Source organism: Calidris pugnax, unplaced genomic scaffold (assembly GCF_001431845.1).
Source record: "Calidris pugnax isolate Ruff unplaced genomic scaffold, ASM143184v1 scaffold20, whole genome shotgun sequence".
Classification (NCBI taxonomy): domain Eukaryota; kingdom Metazoa; phylum Chordata; class Aves; order Charadriiformes; family Scolopacidae; genus Calidris; species Calidris pugnax.
This window is the reverse complement of record NW_015094510.1, coordinates 12060588-12065474: the sequence shown is the minus strand read 5'-3', so window position 1 is coordinate 12065474 and position 4887 is coordinate 12060588. Positions and strand designations below refer to the sequence as shown.

General features: G+C 40.6%; 1 long non-coding RNA gene across 2 annotated transcripts; it reads left to right on the top strand.

Annotated features, from left to right (window-relative positions):
- Positions 1-1349: 1349 nt before the first annotated feature.
- Positions 1350-3988, top strand: LOC106902405. 2 transcript variants are annotated; one of them, XR_001414488.1, is made up of 3 exons: positions 1350-1607; positions 1716-1831; positions 2813-3988. It is a non-coding gene; the product is annotated as an uncharacterized LOC106902405 (long non-coding RNA). The 2 variants fall into 2 exon arrangements; XR_001414487.1 differs by having other exon boundaries at positions 1350-1831.
- The last annotated feature ends 899 nt before the right edge of the window (positions 3989-4887 follow it).

Genomic DNA, 4887 nt, shown 5'->3' with positions numbered 1-4887 from the left:
CCCAGTTCCTTTTGGACAGGCTGGGCTTACTTTGCTGTGCTTTACAAAGAGGGAAGGAGGTACAGAAAGCCCTGAGCAACTCTGTGGGGAGTCAGGTGCTGGTTTCAGCTTGGGATTGGTGCCAGTGATCAGACCCAAGGGGAGAGTGATGGGAAAACTGGCAACGAGACCCCATCAGGGATGTGGGGGGAATGTGTATATGAATGAGTAGCTTGCCACCAGCTCTGTTTTATCTCACTAGTGATGCTTGGGGTTTTTTTCACAGAATCACAGAATCGCCTAGGTTGGAAGGGACCTTTAAGATCATCTAGTCCAACCATAACCATTCAGAGGATTTCAAGTCTTTATACCTTTGGTGTTGAATGAAAATGAAAATAAATGGATGATGGGGAGACATCTTTGGGGGGCTTGTACAAGCACAGCTAGCAGAAGCGTATTTCTCTGCTCAGAGAGATGGTGTGGATGAACGAGTGTTCAAAGTCAGATTGGTTGGGACTTTGAGCAGCCTGATGTAGTGCAAGGTCTCTGCCCATGGTGAGAGGGTGGACTAGATGATCTTTGAAGGTCCCTTCCAACCCAAACAATTCTGTGATGCTGGATGGCACGTCAGAGAGGAACTTCATAACAAAACAGAACCTGAGTGTGCCAACATGTTTAGAGGGATGGAAAACAGATGCAAAAAGTGTCCAACTGTGGTGTTTCAGATTAACTGGGAGATGTCAGTCAGATCTCCTCATAATTCTTTAGCAATGCGTTTCTGAATGTGCTTCCCAGCACACTGGAAGCTGTATAGTATATATATATGTATTGCCATGTACTATATTGTATATACGGTCATACAGTGTATGTATACATACATCATGTATATAAGTATACTCTATAAATGCCATGATTTTGGGAAAAGTCTTGCTACTTGGAAGTCAAAATGTTAACCAATTTCTAGTGGTGTATTTGTATCTACCTTAACTATGTTCTGCTTATTTCTCTGTTTGCTTTGTAATAGCACATTTAAATTATTTTGAGGGTGTTGTTCTTCAGTTATGGTCTGGTTTTGGCTTTGTTCTTTCAAGCATCTCTTGGACTGACATTTGACAATATTTGCATAAAATTGAACCTTTATGGGTCCAAGGGGAATGACCTCATGTTAGTAAATGTCATTCCCTGTTTTTTAAGACTTGTGTGGTTATGCCAGTAATGATGTTCTGCAAGGTGGAAGGCTGATGGGCAAAGGGGTGGGAGCCTGGTTATAGTTTTCTTTGGTTAAGTAGAACTAGGAAGGAGAAGGCCTATTTACACCTTGTATTATACCCCCACCCCTTTTTCCCCCCATTTTGAGGAATACAGAAGCGTAAAAAAAACAACAATCCTTGAGCCAAATCAAGTGCTCAACAACTATATGATGTTTTCCACATTCTTCTGTTTTGTTTTGTCTATTTGGATTAAAAGGTCTTTGCTGTATTAACTTTGGCCTGCAGATCTCCAGCCTGCTCTTTTCCTGTGGATTTGCATCCGAAGCGTGGTGCTCCCTCCTCTCTGTTTCTCTCCCTGGACGGCGTCCAGCTGCTGTGTACCTCAAAAATGCAAATGTGCATCTCCTGGTGGTGCAGGTGGGATCTTTCCTGTTTCCTGCCTGGTGGTGCTAGTTGGTGCTTAATGGTACAAGTGAATTTTCCAACATGCTGTATAATTTTGTTGTGTGATTCCTGCACCTCCAGGTCTGACTTCTGCCGGAATGGTGCACGTATCATATACCTATGTGGCTTCGAAAATGCTCACTGGATCATGGCATTTAATCAAGTAGGATGGAGGCAAATTAGTATATTTTCAGAAAGTAAGTAGAAATAATGCGCCTAACCCTGTTAGAATCACTTGGAACCAAAACCTTCTCATAGGTTATTTGGGATCTTCTGGTGAAGCAGCAGCCTGCTGCATGCAATTAGGGATTAGCAATAAAGGAATGAAGGGATGCCTGTTTAGGGTAGGGGAATTTGTTTTCTCACGGAAGAGAGTAGCAGGGAGAAAGCTGCTCTGAGCTTGTGTGGAGCAGCAAGGGCTCATGTCATAAAACCAACAAACCTGAGGATGTGGGCAATCACATACAAAAAAAAAAAAGTAATTTTCTTTACTGTTGCTCCTTCCTCAGTGAGATCTGTCTTAAGTAAAGCTGTTTTAATTATTCTTATTCTAAATATTAAAATTAAATTACTTTGATGTTACTCTTTCGTAGTGATTGAAATCAAGGCAAATTTCTGTGACCACAGTCATAAACAGTATATTTTTGCCTGATATGCAAAGCTGGAAAACATCTCTAATGTGTCTTGCTAAAAAGGAAGAGCATTAAAAGTTCCATAAATAAAATTGTTTATAGAGAAGCGGTGGATGAAACACACTGCATTTAGGCTCCCATCTTACAATGTGAACACTCTACACTCAAATTTAAGTCTGTGTGAGGGAGTTGAAATCATTTCACACTGGCTAGGGGGATGTTTTCCAGAGCACAGACATCTTTAAAGCTGATGGACCCTCAGTAAATGCAGGACAAAATGGGCTATAGGGTTAAATATATATACTAAATGCTAAATTGACAATATTAGACTAAAATAATACGCAGAAATGTATACATGGTACTTTCAATGGAGTATTGAGAATACTAAGTCATTATGACAGGTTACTTGAGGAGAATATTGAGCTCCCCCCATGAAATAAATGACCTCTGTTAGTGGAAAGCAGGAGAAAAGTCTCATCTATGAAACTGTGCCTGCCATAATGTCCTCTTATTCTCTTAGACTTTGGCTACTGATTTTGTTTTCAGGGCTCCCTGAAAAAACCACAGAGTCGAGAAAGGTGATTCCTGGGAGGCTTTTAGACAACACACCACAGTAGCAGCAATTCTCTCTGGCACTGAGCCTCTCTGCATGTGGTATCTTCTAGAATATATCCAACTGCCATACCTCGATTTTACAGCCAAGTGACCACAGCAGAGGCAAGTTTGGTTTCTTGGAGTGATCCACAGGATTGTAATCCCACCAGATTTGCCAGTAGGACTGCTCACCTGGACGGAGATCAGCGTGGAGATGCAAGACTGCTGGTTTTTGCACCTTGAAATGTAGCTGAGAAATCAAAATGTTGGCCTTCCAGCAGCCCGTTCACCTCCCCTGCAGCCCCAAGCTCCCCGGCACCCCTCCTTGGTGTGTCCTGCAGTCTTTATTTGTTTTATCTCCTCCATGATTTCTGTATTCACCAACTGGTTGGTATAGCGTGTATTTGGATAGGTGAGCCTGCTACTAAACGTGTTGATTGTCTCCTGAACAAGCAAGTCATCAGGTCGTTTTTCTAGCTAACTGTTCTTTAATAGCCAGTTCTGTATCTGAATGTGTTGTGATGGAAAATAGATGCATTCACATGAGCTTACTTTTTTTGCAAAACTTTTTTTTTTTTTCTCCTGCCTCTCCAAGTTAGCACTTTTATCTTTTTCCTTTAATTAGAGCAGCTGGAAGAGCAGTAATAAACACACTTTCCTTTCCTTTGTGCTCACATCCTGAGTGGTACAGAAATACTCTGTTCCATTCTCTGTAAAATATTTGTGGAACTCTAGCTGAACATTTTTCTAAAAAATGATGTTTATCTGGATTTCCTTTAATTCCATGAATTTGGCCTGCATCTGTACAGGGAGTCACAGAAGTGTGTGAGGCAGCCAATATGGCCTGTCTGGGGTGGCAGGATTATGAGGACCACAAAAACTGGAAGTGAAGCAAGCAGTTTTTCATCTGACTGGAGCAGTGGAAAACCTTGGAGCCACCACCCCGGCGCATGCATACACGAGATGCTCTTGGTTGTTGTCTAAAGCACAAACGAGAATAAATAATTCCCTGGTATTTCTTCAAGATGTCAACAATAATTTCCTGTAGCACCATTGACTTTCTGGGGCTGCGCAGTCTCTGCAACCTAACCTTTAAAAAAAAAAAAAAAAATTAAAAAAAAAAACAGCTGCAAAAGTACAACATTGGGTCCAGAATTGTTTAGTTAAGGGCGGTGCCTGGCGGTTCTCCCTTAGGAGAGGGTTTGATGGGGAACATTATGATCCCTCCCCTTATCCTCTTGCTCTGTATAAAGGCCAAACAATAATAGTAATACTAATATTGCTGTGCTGTAACTTCTGTGCGTATCTCTATGCTTCTCTCTAGCTATACCAAATACTTTGGCTGTGATTAATAGCATTCCTTGCATACAAACTTTTACAAATCTGAGCTTCATTCTTGATTTGATTTTTATCCTGATAAATATAGACATTTTAAAAAGTCCAGTGTGAACACTGGGTATTTTTTTCCCCCCCTTTTCCCAGTATGTGTTTATTATTCATGAATGTGTTGCAACATCCAAAAATGTAATGAGTGACTCATAGAATGAGAAGAGGAAAAATACAGTTATAGCTTTTTAATGAGGATTCCTCAGGGGATTACAAGTGTCCCAGTTAAAAAACCACTGTTTGACTGTGTAAAACCCACCCAGGCCTTGCCTTTATGATCTGCCTGTGTGCATTTGCAACATAGTTTCATTTGGTATACATTTTTATTCATTCATTTGCCCGGTTTTTTTTTTATGTCTTATATCTGGGATGACATTCTGACATTAAAAACAAACGAAAACCACAGAACAACATGTTTACAAATAGTTCTGGAGGTTTTTTTTATTTTTTTTGTCAGAAAGGAAAAGACCAAAGGCTAAGTTTACTGTTAGTGGCATAGTAACATCTCTAATAGTTTTAGACTGAGCTTATATTCTTAAAAATTATCCTTGCAAGGACTCCAGAGCAAACATAACCATCCCGTTAAAGCAACACAGCTCTGAAGGAGTATAATGGTGGGGGATCTGAAGCTTACTTTGTGG